At 34.6% G+C, this 14,590-nt stretch overlaps 1 protein-coding gene across 1 annotated transcript in view; it reads left to right on the forward strand.

The window, feature by feature from the left end:
- Positions 1-323: 323 nt before the first annotated feature.
- Positions 324-14,590, forward strand: part of LOC145680493 (uncharacterized) — a 36,323-nt gene continuing 22,056 nt past the window's right edge. Inside the window, exon 1 of the mRNA XM_081751077.1 lies at positions 324-383. The gene's annotated coding sequence lies outside the window, so the exon portion shown is untranslated. The remainder of the gene's footprint in view (positions 384-14,590) is intronic.

Below are 14,590 nucleotides of genomic sequence, written 5' to 3' on the forward strand. Positions count from 1 at the left end.
AGGATTTTCTAGTTGTATAATGTTTGAGTCTTGCTGAAATGATAATATAAATTCATGTCTTAAGACTAGTACTTACCATTTATTTTTGGAGGATGCATATATTTATTGTAATCAGCTGCTAAGTATGACATAGCTCTGACTTGAAACTCACAATTGAGTAATAAAAGAATGTAAATCCTGAAATTAAATACCAATTCATAATCAATGAAATAGTTATGTGCAACATTCTATGTTCTATTTCTATAATATTGTAAAATGAACAACAAATGAATTTCGATCCCCCAAAAGTTTGATTTGTTATAATTTGCAATTGTTTCTCTCTTTTTCAGAAAAAAAATAAGAAGAAAGAAACATAAACGGAAAAGGAAAACTCGGTAATACAGGTACGAGTTGTAGAATTAAATTTAAATCTTTAGTTCTATTCAATCGAAACTGAAACATGCCCTTCCACTTCCATATTTGACACCGACCGCTTCGTTTCATTCACCATGGCTTTTGTCTTTCTAACATTTATTTTCATCCTATATTGTTCGCAGCCCTTCCTCATGTTATCTAACATCTTATTGATTTTCTTTTCAGATTTCGCAACGAGCACCATATCATCCGCAAATCGTATGCACCTAATCATTCTACTTCCTATCGAAATATTGTCTTCATTACACTGTTGCCACACTTGGTACAATTGCACCAAATTGAGCCCTTTTTGCCATTTATCGGCCCGTTGGTACCACGCTGGCATTTTCAGCCCCTTTTGTGAAAAAGTTGGTACAATTTACTCCCATTCAGCACCGTAGACACTGTGACTTAAAATTATTAACAATGTGTTGCGATGTCTTTCAGGGAAGATTCTAGGACGCTGGACCGGTTTTACATTTCTTTTTACAAATGTCAGTTTACTTACGTTATATTCTTCTTACAGTCTATTATCCTCCTTCGGTCGTGAAATAAGCGAGAATACGGTGTAATAATTTATATTTTAATGTTTTATTATAACGTATTGTTTACATACGAACTCGGAGATGATTGATTTATTGCTTGTTTTATTTATGTTTTCTTATATATCCATAATACTGTTTTGGTTCATTGGTCACTTTGAAATAGAGGTGCGTTTGGTTTCCTTACAATAAATAGTGAAGATGATAACTGTTTTCCCTTTTAATTTGCGGCCTCTGTTGTACCTCCTATGTGCGGAAAAAAAATCTACTTCCACGGTTGTTCGAGTCGTCCTATTTGAACGTTTTTGAAAAGAGCACTTTCTTGATTTGAAGTCTTGGATGAGAGCGGGAGGGGGGGGAGGGGTTCTAGAACTTTACCTCTTTTAGCTTCATGTTATTGAGCCATGTGTTACACTGGTATATATGTATTATGCCATGTATTACACTGGTATAAAATAATGAATTCAGCCTTTTTTGTTTCAATTTGGTACTATTTTTCAGCCCACTCCAGACCTAGGACTGTGGCAACACTACTTCATTATGTAAACTCGTTTTGTCCTCAATAATGTTCTCTCAAATTCTCAATAACTTTATCCCTTAACGGACTATTCCCCTTCACAACTTTCCATATATAAATTACTATTGCAAGTAATTGAATAATAAATAATAATATACTTATCACATTTTTTGACTTTCACAAACAAGTTTCTTTACCCCTTGTACTTCATTAATGTCCAAACATAAGTTCTAATGTCATTCCATATCTAGACTGTCTAGCATTTACGTAAACCATTTTACATTTTTAAAAATATAAATTAACATCAAATACCAAGTTCTTTAAAGAAATAATTATACAAAATTACACTCACGGATTATTATTATCGTTTGAAATGTTATATCGCTCGATTCTCGATATGCCGTAAACCTGAAGAGGTATGCCTAAAATAGGTATTGGTAAACTATTATTCAACATATATGTATCCCTATCTAAAATTTATCCTAGGATCACATACACTATAGTTTCTTTTTATTATCCACCGCATGAGAGTCTAATTTCGAAGTTAATACAGGGGCGTATTTTATGGGCAACCAAGGCTACCGGCGGTAGGCCTTCAACATTAAGAGAGTTAATTTAACACGTATAAACTAATTTAGAATAATAAGTTTACAGTTTATCATGTTCTTTTCTTGGTTCTAGTTTATATATATATATAGTAATTATATATATTACAAAATACGAATAATACTAACTGCGAAAGACACAGAGGTTAACTCTCTGAACGAAATCCTTCTCGCTTTCGTAGAGATTGACGATGTGGCAACCTGGCCAACCAGTCTCTGGCCACTGGCCTACCACTCTCTACTGTCCTGCTCAATGTTACTATGTTCCCCTAAAATTCAGAAAGATTGTTGGATGCTTATCCCAACACTATTCACGAACTGACAAATCGCAACTCTTAAAAGATGTAATAAATTTAGAAAACATGAGCCATGGCAACAATTGCAAAGTGCCAGTTGGAATCTTAAAACATGCGGTGAAAATTAGGAGTGTTGCCAATTTGAAAGATCGAATAATGGACGTTTGGTGCACATTAGAAGCAGTCCTAAATTCATACTGGTTAACTATAGAACAAAAATAAGCATACTATTGGCTTTTCGGGAAAATTTACTTTTAAAATGAGGTGTCACATGCAATGGTTTTCATTTTTCAAAACTTCACTTTAATTCAAAATTTAGGATTTCAAGATGGTTGCCGCCAAGGATACCAAGGATACCCTTACCGTACCACTTCCCTCTAGGCATAATATGTATTACCGAAGCTTTTATTCACTTATTATCATTAATACGCGGGTTATAAGCGGAGGTAAGGGACTTAGGCACATAGTAAGTATAAACAATTAATATGCCTGTAACTTTTCCTCAAATGGGCGTATCTTAAAACTAACTTCACCATTGTCTTCCTGATAAAATTCTAGCCCGAAATTATGTATCGCATTACCCTATTCTCATTTAAAAGCTTGACCTTAATTCAAGATGGCTGCCGTCAAGGTCATACCTACCATACGACTTCCCTCTAGGCTTTATATGTATCTACATGGTTGTTTCTTCGTTAACACTCCGTTTACAAAGGGTAGTAAGGGACTTTTGCAGTAATCTCTAATAACCACATCACAACTCTTAAAAATTATAGAAAAATAGAAAACATGCACCATGGCAAAAATTTCTGTCATAACAAATAATACATACATGTCCTCTATCAGAAAGAAAAACATTGAAATCGGAGCCGGACAATTGGGTGATGTCCCTTGTTAGATTGTATTGGGGGAGCAGCACTTTATCACGTTCTGTAATATTCGTCTATAACCAGCTTATTTTTAAAAAATAAGGAGCCTCAGCTAGGGTGCTAGGGAGCCTTAGCAACTTAGTTATTGCGATATTGTTATAGTTACTTCTTGACCTTCCCGTACACTGTAAAAAAAAAAAAAAAAAAAAAAAAAAAATCATAGGTAAATTTTCAAAAAAAGGTGACAATCTGTTAGCCAAGCCTCTATGTAAATCATGACACCTATAAAGTAAAATTATAGTATAAAATTTTGTAAAATTACATTTTCTCAATAAAAATATTTTTTTTATAAATTTACTGTAAATTTGTCAATAAAAACCAACAAATTTTGTAATTTAATCTAGTGCAATATATATCAACTTACAAAATGAAGGATAAATGATTTTACATTGATATTTGGTAATTTATACTACAGAAATTTTTTCCACTATAGTCACTTTAAAATGTCAAAAATTCCAGAGTTACATTAGAGTTTTTTTTTTTAAATACTATGTTTAATTTAATTTCTGTTTATAAAAATACCTACAGAATGAGGTGCATCTGCAAACAAAAGTTTTGGGAAAATATTGGCAATAACAATACTGCAACTTTGCACTATGGTGGCTTAAACGGAATATCTACTCATATATGTATTTATTATTATTATTCATGCAATTAGGTAAGGCACATAAAACGGTTGATCAATACTAAACACATGACAAACCTTGCATGATTATAATGGCAACTCAAGATAGTTATCATTTTTCTCTGCATCGCACGGAACTGGAGGACAGTTCCACTGATATCGTTTTGTCTTAATTGCTTTGAGTCGATGAACACATGAGGAACTTATAAGCCAAGGTTATCCGTTATTGACCTTTAGGTGGATATTTCTAATGAAATGGCTTATACGATAAGCAAATTCGTTTATAAAATAATAAGTATGTTCGTGTCATAACAACGTTTAGCACTTGTTTGTTAGTCTCTAATAAGATACTAGATTTCGTCTATGGGTAATTTATTTACTTAATAAACTATTAGTAAAATAATGGATTGCCCCACTGACAAATTTGTGATATTTATGTTATTTACAATAACTAATTTCTCTCTTTCTCTTATCTCGTTATATGCGTTGGAATTTATCTTCTACCTTTGTTTGTATACTCTATTAATAAATATTTTTTGTGTGTCTAAAAATAAAATCGACGTTTTCTGTTTCGTCGTCACAGAAAATGCGGCTCAGCCGTTTGAAATAAAGGATCTTTAGCAGTAAGATAATAAAATCGCCCCTTGATTCAAATTGGGTCGTTATTGACCCAGAATGTTAGTTTTGACCTAAAACCATTACAAAAAAGTTTCAACCCCTACCCTCACTCCTTACTGAATTACTGTATTTTACATGCTCAAAATTTATTTTTTTAAAATTCTGGTGGGGTGATCCAAATAATTTGAAACTTGTATATATTGTAGACACTATGTAGGTGTAAATGTGAGCATTTTTTTTAAATCAATGCGTATTTTCTTTCTGTTTTGCGATTTGAAAATTTCAAAAAATCGTAGCATTTTTTTTGGGGGGGGGGACATGGCTGAATTTTTGTTCAAAGTGTAATACCCTTAGGTACAACATATATTATTTTCAAAGTCTGAAAGGGACAGCAAAGCAACATTGTCAAAAACTTAAAACTGAAGAAAAGTGTTCTTCACAGTTTTTTGGGCTATTTTAGGGCCAAGTCAAAACTTCGAACATTTCTTTGCTAGAGTTCATGATTTTCCTTTCTTTTTCGTCACTAATTTATTTAAGACAGGCTCTAAAGTTGAAAATATTCCAATCAACGAAGACAGCGACAAAGATTTAATGAATTATTGCAAATCGTATATGGTATTCGGTTTTTTTTTTTTTTTTTTTTTGTTCTCATTATCAGAGAATATTTATGTTAACCTTATTGCTTTGTATGCTAAAATAAATCAATATGTATAGTAAATAAGTTTACTCAAACATAAGTATGTAAAATGAAAACATATAGTTATAATCCAAATATTATTTTGTCTTGTTATTCTCTTAAATTAAAGAGCTCCTTCGTGGCTAAGCGGTTAGCGTACGCGCCTTTGAGGTGGGAGGCACGGTTTCGATCCGGCTCATGTGGTTCGGATTCCACGTTAATCAGTAGACCCACGTCTCATATAGCCTCACAGCTGAACAGGACGTAAAACTCAAAATCAACTCAACTCACCTCTCTTAAATTAAATGTGTTTTCGTTTTTGTTTTTCAACTCTCAAACTTTATTTTTGTACCTTAAATCTATAATTTCCTGATTCTTGAAGCTATAAGATTCAATTGCATCCAAAATTGCGAATTGGAAAAACACAACTGCAATTATGTATAAAATAGATTTCAAATCGATCTTTTCTAAATGAAGCATTGTGATAAATAACAGGCAAACTTGAAAAAAAATTGCAAAACGAGGTTCGGTATCCAAAAATATGCTGAAAGGAGCGTTTCAAAGTACTTTTTTTAAAATGATAAGTTGGATTTAAAGTTTTGGTCTTCAGGGTCCTAAAATGGTTTAAAAAAACTATTAAAAACAAGTTTTTCAGTTTTAATTTTTTTTCACGATGTTTCCATCACTTTCAGACCCTAAAAATAATATATATATATCAGTGGTTCTCAACCTGATTCCCATCACGACCCCAATTTTATCACATCCTCTTGCCAGCGACCCTCTTATAATTTCTGGTTTGATTTGTAAACAGCTGTTGAAAACGTTTAGTAGACCAATTTTTTGTTGTTCTTAACGGTATTTAAGACATTAAAAATACGCGTATCAGAACAGAATTCAAAATAGCATTTAAAAATATTTTTCGGTGTTAGATTCTAATTATATTTATCTTTTCCGCTTATCTTCACGACCCCCATGAAATCCTAAGGGTCACTATCCCCAGGTTGAGAAACCCTGATATATGTTGTAATTAAGGTTATTACAAAATTTTGAACAAAAAATCAGTGATGTGTTCTCCCAAATTTTTTCTACATTTTTTTTTTGAAATTTTCAACACGAAAAAAACAAAGAAAATACGCATGGATTTTTTTTTTTAAAATGTTCACATTTACTACTACATAGTGTCTACAAGATGTGAAACTTTCAAAATTATTTACCCCCCCACCAGAATTTTAAAATATTAAATTTTGAGCATGTATGATACGATAATTCTCTAAGATGGGGGAGCAGACTTTTTTTGGGGGGGGAGATGGTTTTAGGTCAAAACTAACATTCTGGGTCAATAACGACCCAATTTGGATCAAGGACCGATTTCACTATCTTACTAGGAAATACCCTTTTTGAACATACGTAGTACATCCATCAAACTGAACTTTCAACATGTCACTGATTAAAATGTGCATTATATTGGGAGAAGGAACGGAGCTCATTTATGCCGAGAAATAATATTTTATAATCCCTTCAAGTTAGACAAATGAAACTCTGTATATGTACTCCTTATTAAAAATAGGTCGACATGGTTCTGTGCGTTTTCGAAAAATTATAAAATGACAGAAATTAAAATCAAACTTGGGTTCAGCTGCGTTTTAATAATTTTATTTCGATTCAAACACGCATTCTAGCATGGAAGAGATGGTTCATATACGCATGTCTGTTTTCCCCTTAGAAGAACAAGAATTTGAGTTTTTTTTCTATTATACTATAGAGTTTAGTAATATACTCTCATATATGATTTAAAACACGTTCTCGTTCTCACTTCTCAAATTGAACCATATCATGCTGTGGTTGTTACGGAAATATTTATTTATGAAATGTGATCAAAATTGTAGTAGATGTTTTTGGAAAACTTGGTATTCACAAGCCGTTTCGAAAAGAATAAATTTTTGCTATAAAATCTGTATTACTCATTTCACGTCATTTTAAGGATTGTCCCCCCCATCAAAGTAGTCCCCTCTACTAGTAACACACCGTTCCCAAAGTTTCTTCCATTTCTGGAAAGAATCTTGGAACGCACTTTCTGAAATGGTGCGCAGGTGTCTCGTCCTGAAACTCCTCTATGGTCCTTTCAAAGCGATTTTAAGTTTGGGAAACCAGAAAAAGTCTGCTGTGGCTAGTTTCGGAAAATAGGGTGGATGGGGCACAAAGGAAGTTCATGTTTTACCAAATAACTACGAGTGAGTAGCAACTCGTGAGTAGCTGTATTGGCACGGTGCATCATCCAAGTCTGTTTTTCTCACAATTCAGGTCTCTTTCTGCGCACAACATCTCTCAATTGCGCTAAAATGTCCTGGTACAACTGTTTGTTTACCGTCTGACCACGTGACACAAATTTATGATAGACAATGCTTTTCCAATCAAAAAAATACAACCAACATCACCATGATCTTTGATCGAATCATTCGTGGATTTTTTCGGGCGCGGGTGGACGAAGAGACCCCGAATAAATTGAAAAACAATTGAAATGTCTTTGTAAATGTTTTGCCAAATTTGTAGCAGAATTTCACACACACATGTTGCTCTTCTAGCTCTTTCAATGTCTCTGTATCATTAATCCGACGAACAGCTTGTGCATGTGTTCACTTCAGCAGCTGAAGCTCGGCGACTAACGGTCATAGCGAAACGAGTCAAATGACAATTAGCTGTCTAAACCTACCGCTAGGTACAGTCCACATATGACGAGAAGAACCCTAGCAGAAGTAGTGTGACGTAGGTATGGGCTCGTCCACTTTTCGCACGGGGGTTTCAAATGACACCACGGAATAGCACACAGATAACTACCCGGAGTAGCAGACGACATCTAAGTATAGACAACACCTCAAAAACCGAAAATGGACTTGACCGTATCGTTGACCTTTCCCCGCTTCCCCTGTTCTAGGGCTCTTCTCGTCATCTGTGAGCTATACGATCAGTAACCACAGCGCGCTGCCTCTGCCGATTGGCGCCGCTAGGTGCACTCAGTAACCTTAGACATGCTTCCTCTGCTGGTTGGCGCATTATTTCGGAAGTTCAGTTTCCTTTTGCCGTTTGAAGTTTGACCTTGTATATTTATTCTTGGTACAGTGATCCGTCAGAAAATCTTCTAGTTGTTACGGGTGTGGGTTTAAATCATGATTGGGAAGGATTGTGATAACAACGTCAAACTTCAATCTATGCACAAGACTAGGAATATTTACTTCAATGCGTTGGATTTAAATCTTACTACGATTATTAATGAAATACTTTATAAAATTATGTTTAAAGTTTATACTTGCAATTAATTCATTAACAGTTAACGATTAACCAGTAAAAATTTTCGTCATTTTCTACCTAGGTATTTGATTGATTAAACTTTCCAGGAGTAAATTTTCAAAGAGAAAATATTTATAACGATGAAAATGTAATTAATTAATCTTATTTCAGAAACTGTGATATTCTGCTACGAACTTTTCTGCGGTTATATTCAAAACTTTCGTGTGTGGTTCCAATATAGCCCACTAGCAGAAATTTTTCAGATCCGTTTCCCAAGTGTACATTGTAACCTTAACTTATCTTGTAACCACAGCGAATGTTTTCTTTTCTCAGGGAAGTGGGTGTAATATTATTACTTTTTCCTTTGACATGCTACTATATCTTATCAAATATATCATGTTTTACACATACCGCAGTTAAACCAAAATTGTTTTGTAAGTGTACTTGCTAGGTTGTAGCATGAGATTGATTTTATCTCCTTGTTTTTGGTAGATTACAAGCCAAAAAAAACTAATGTCTTATTTCGGAAGGATAGAGGAATCAAGTTTCATTAAAATTGGATATGTTTTATGAGAGTTATCGCGAGGCAGAGAGGCAGATGGATGGACACGCCTAAATCCTGATTGAGTCAAGTGGTGAAAACTCGCTACGCTAGCTTCAATAATATTTAAACAATTATACAAAAGAAGTTGAATGTATTTGTACGTTTTACTGAATTTGTAATTATTGGTAAATGTTTACACAACTTAAACACGAGAGTATTTGCTCAGCTGGTAGACAGATATTACTAAACTTCTGCCTTAAGTGAGAAGTAAAGTGTAAAAATTTAAACTAAAGCTAATTTGTGTTGAGTAAGGGTTGAAAAATATAGCCTACTGTATTTACTGTCACTTCGTTATTATTTTTCTTGCAAACTGTAAAAGGTACTTGAAGTTGACACAATCAAATGACAAACCTTATTGATTTCAAACACCTGTTGAAATGTTTTATGAGAGTTATCGCGAGGCAGATTTGTGTTTGATTTTGATGTTTGGACTGAAACAAAAATTAGACTAAATGTTACAATTTTGGAAGAGTATTATTCCTAAGAGGTTACAGAGTACATTTTACAAAGTATATGTTTAAAAGTCCTTGTAACAATAGATATACATAAACGAGAGAACAGTTAAGTTATTGTGCTAATTGAAAATAATGTGCGTGCACGTGTTTAAATTTTAAATATGCTGGAAAAATGTTTTCTTCTGCCAATCTTTTAGAAAACTAATTGCAATGTTTACGCCATACATATCTTGCTGTATATTCCATTGATTTATATGTCAAAACAAGTAACAAAACAATACTTTAGCATTTGCTGGCATAAAGTAAAATTTCGTCATGCAGAAATCGAAGAAATCTCCAGTTTTGGTCCTTCAGGTCCACGAGTTCTGCAATTCAATTGATAAAGGAGAACGAAAAACAGTAACAAAATCTTCCGAAGAAAATAAAAAACTAAACATGAGAACTTAAAAATATTTGTTCGAATGAAGTTCGAAGCTCAAGAGTTAACTTTATTGATAAAATTAGTTCGCATTCTCCTTCTAATAGCATGCAGTATTGCATTTTGTTTTCAGGTAAGCTGTATTTTACCACCATCTTACCACCGTTTTATTTTACCCTCACTATGGTAGCAGCTAAAGAAAACTGGTAGCTCTAAATAATGACCCTTTAGGTGCAGCTTGGGCGCTATTGGATACCACATTGTCACTTATAATAACTTGAGAACATATATAAGGTGTTGGGAATTCGAATACAGTGTCTGCTGCTTCCCTTATAGATGATTACATGTTAGTGAGGTTTATGCTATTTGCATTAATTTTACCTTATCAATATAATTTGAAGTATATCAGCTGCTAAAATAAATGGGGACAAGTTGGCTCAGTGATAGAGTGCTTACCTTTGGTGCGTGGGGTCCCTTGTTCCATTCTCGGCCAAATAAATTTGAGGTGGACAATATTGTGCCCTGGGCCTTCTCGGGTACTTTCATTTCCTCCCATTTCCTTTATGGAGAAAAATATTTTACTCGTAAACTTTTCAATGGGGCACGGTAGTTGAGTCGCTAAACGCTCATCACTGGTTCCCTGGCTCAATCCCAAGCCATATGAGTTTGAGATTAACAACATTATGTTCGTGGGTTTTCCTATTTCCTTCCACATTCTTATTCCACAATTTTTTTTTACAATCGTTCACTACCATAAATCATCCATCTGCTTCGTAAATTTTCCAAATCTTTATCCTCATATTCTTCAAATGAGATGAAAATTCACTCATGGCTTGATCTTTAAGCGTCTAAATATGCGACTGAAATTACAAATGTTTTGTGTAAATGTATAAAAGCTGTTTGTCCTGTTGTAATACTCTGTTTACTTACACTATCGTGTTACAGTCAATTTTATTTCATTTCATTGTATTTTATCTTCTTTGTATTATTTGCTCCAGTTTATATGCTAATGTTAAACATTACTATTCTGTTCAATTATTAATTCTGGCTTACATGGCATCTCTTGGAATTGCATCGCTCAGGGATAAAACAGCTGGCATCACTTTGTAAAAGCCAGGATCGAACAAGGGACCCCACACACTAGAGGTAACCACTATTACTAAGCCACCACGGTGCTCTTATGTAGTAAGTAAAGATAAAATTGATTTAGTCTACCCTAAGAATTTTCAACGGATATAATGGTTCCACACATAAAGAAAACGTTATTGAATGTTAAAATTAATTAATTTTTTCAGGTAATACATTAAAATATATAAGTACATAACAAAACATTGAAACAGCGACACATGTACAAAATAACCCAACCGAACAACGACACAAATTCAGTAAGCAAGACCTTTGTAGTCTTTAGTTAGTCTAACTACAGAAGTCACAGATTCCTTTCCTTTTTCTTGACACATCTTTCGTGAGCCCACAGTTCATAAACTTAACAACGGATCCATTGTTCTCCATTGCGATCAGTTAAAGACTTCAGCTCATAGATCAAGCAATTTGAATCTTCATCTTTGTCTTGGAAGCTTGCTACATCAACATTCAATTTGGAAGGTACTGTTGAAATGTCATCCATGACCCACTGATTTCTACTTTCAAGTCTCTCTCTCTTTTACCTTTCTCCTTCTGATTGGCTCCTTTTGTTTTTTAATTGATCTTCGTCAACTTTTTCCCTTCAGCTGTTTTTCCCACATTGTTATTTGCTCCTTATGCATCTTGTTCTCGTAGATCAGGAAGAGAAGTTATTGTATCTCAGAAACATTTGTCCTATGAAAGACCATTATAGTCTTGTTCAAAAAAGTCGTGGACAATCATCTTTGTTTAAAAAGCTCTATGCTCTTATTTTAAAAAGGCGGAATTAAATTAAACTAATTTGAATTGATTTTTGTCTATTTCTGACAACTATTTTAAGCATAAATACTAAATTTAACCCTGTAGAGTTGTAGGAATATGGCTTTTTAAAAGAGATAGGTGATCAGGATTTTCTGAACAAGACTACAAGGTGTCTGATAAATCATTGTAACTGTTTATGAAATAATTCGTTTTTATGAAACTAATATATTTAGAAAGAACATCATTTGAGATTTTGTTTGATATCTTGCTACAATTCCACATGACCACCAGCATTCTTAACATATTTATTTTAACGGAAACTGGACTTTGTGGTGGATAAACACCGTATGCGTAGTTATTCTCGGGATTTTTTCGATTATTCCTACTTTCTTCGTTCCATCATTATGATCCAACTTTGTGGTGGACAAACGCCGTGTGCGTTGGTTTCCTTCGGGTTCTCCCGTTTTCCTCATACTTTCTTCGTTGCATTGCATTCGTTCTCTTTATGACTGTCTATCTTAGTATATACAGTACAAACGTGGGACGTAAAACTAAAAGATTTCACTTCACTTTCATTATCATCTATCTCATCATCACCATCCTCTTTAGCCTGGTGCATAATTGTGGGATGTTAAACCAAAAGAAAAAAATACTGGAATGTTGTTGATTGGGTATTGTACTTCCAATGCATCCAACATACGAGGGGGGACCCAAAAGAAACCGGATTGAAAGAGCGCTGCCGTTCTAGGCGTAGTAGAGAGTTCTCCTACTAGGTAGGTCTAGTAGAGACCTTCCCAGATTAGTTGGCCAATCGGCGTCTGCGTAGGAGGTTAACGTTTGATCGTATTATTGTTTTTCTCAACTGTTCTCGTTTGCCGCCTGCGAAATCGTTATGACAGATTCAAAGGAACAAGTAGTGTGTTTGCTTCCTACTTGGAAAATCGGAAACGAAAACTTACCAAATGCTTCAACAGGCTTTCAAGAAGGATACTATGAACCGCGCACAATTTTTTGAGTGGTTTGGGCGCTCTAAGTGTGGTGAGATGAGTGTTGAAGATCATGCTCGTTCTGGGTGCTCTTCATCATTTCGAAACGACGAAAACATCGAACAAATCTGCCCCAAAATCAGCAAGGATCGTCGTTTCATGATTGATGATATTTCAAAACAGGCAGGAGTGAGTTGGAACTCGTGCCAGCGTGAGATTTTGCAAATGAGACGTGTTGCCGCTAAGTTTGTTTCTCGCCTGCTCACACAGAATCAAATCATTCGTCTGAATTTGATCCAGGACTTGAAAAATCAGATTGAAAGTGATCCAAACTTTTTGAGCAACATGATGACATTTTCAGAGAATTAAACAAAATCTAAAAGGAAAATGATTTGATTGTGTAGAGGCTGTAAAAAAAAACTTCGCAGAGCGCATTGGACGATATAAAAATTCCAGAGTTCCAGAGGTGCTTTAAACAGTGGGAAAGAAGATGGGAGAAATGAATCGCATTTAATGGAGAATACTTTGAAGGAAACTGAAAGAATTTAGTAAAAAAATGTAATAAATTATTTTTTTAGAACGAAAGTCCGGTTTCTTTTGGGTCCTCCCTCGTATTGCATAGTTTTCTCTTGCAAACACCTTCCTTACCCCCATCCCCAGAGGAAAAATCTGAGCCAGAAGTTCATGTGCACCACGTCTTTCAATCCAACGACCTGAGAATTTATCATGCAGCAATTCGCGAACCCATCTTTGTCATCGTAATGTGCGGGCGACAATTGTGCATAAAAATAAATTGTGATTTGTTCCACTGTGAAATTACGGACCACACACAAGTTCTGAGCATACTCAGATATCTTTCACCATTCTTTGTTTTGCCCAATCGCATATGACGTCAAACTACATAATACCGTTACCTTTTTACACCCCTGTGCTTTGTCAACACATACGTTTTGATTATCCTGCATCCAGAATTGACTGCTGTGTATGTTCACATATCAATCAACATGAAACATTGCCTGATCACTCTACAAAATATTGTCAAATAGTGGGGTGACATTTATCATAGTAACATGTGTCTGTCATAGTCAAGAACGTACTCAGGAATTTATTTCGGGAAAGTCCAAAGCTTTTCAGGGGTTCAAAATGTGGATAGATTATATTAAAATTTTATAAAATTACCCCTAAAATTAGACTAAATTCAGAGAAAAATCGGGATTTTGAGGAGATAGACTGGACTGCCAGTATCCACTCCCTGCGTATTTCCCTGGTCACAGTACAGATACAAGAAACAATATTGTACGTAATATGGTTTCCATGGCTTAAAAATGAGATGCTTTTTGAAAGCTGGATAACGTGTGACACGTCTTTCATGAGCTCCTTGCTGCATTGAATTGTTTGACCTCCTTATGTTCTTTAGTGTTTTCGAAAGTGGATTGTCCTGCCAATCTCCTCACATCAGCGACATTGACTATTGTTATTAACTTTTAGTGGCAATTATTATTATTAACTTCTGGTGATTTTGAATCTAGTGTTATAAGGGTTCGTAGTTCTCCCTTCAGCACCTTTGCACTCGAACAACCGAGCCACGAATCAGCTGCTATTATGGTCCACTCTTCCATGCTAACACGGCGGCATTTCGACTCAAACTGAAAAAAAAATCCTCAAGTACCACACATTGTTGCCTTATTAGCCCAGTAAATTTAGGATTTTATGTGAAAATAATTAACTGAAAATTTCAGGATTAGTTCCTATTTACATGC

Source organism: Thermobia domestica, chromosome 3 (genome assembly GCF_964235325.1).
Source record: "Thermobia domestica chromosome 3, izTheDome1.hap1.1, whole genome shotgun sequence".
Classification (NCBI taxonomy): Eukaryota; Metazoa; Arthropoda; class Insecta; order Zygentoma; family Lepismatidae; genus Thermobia; species Thermobia domestica.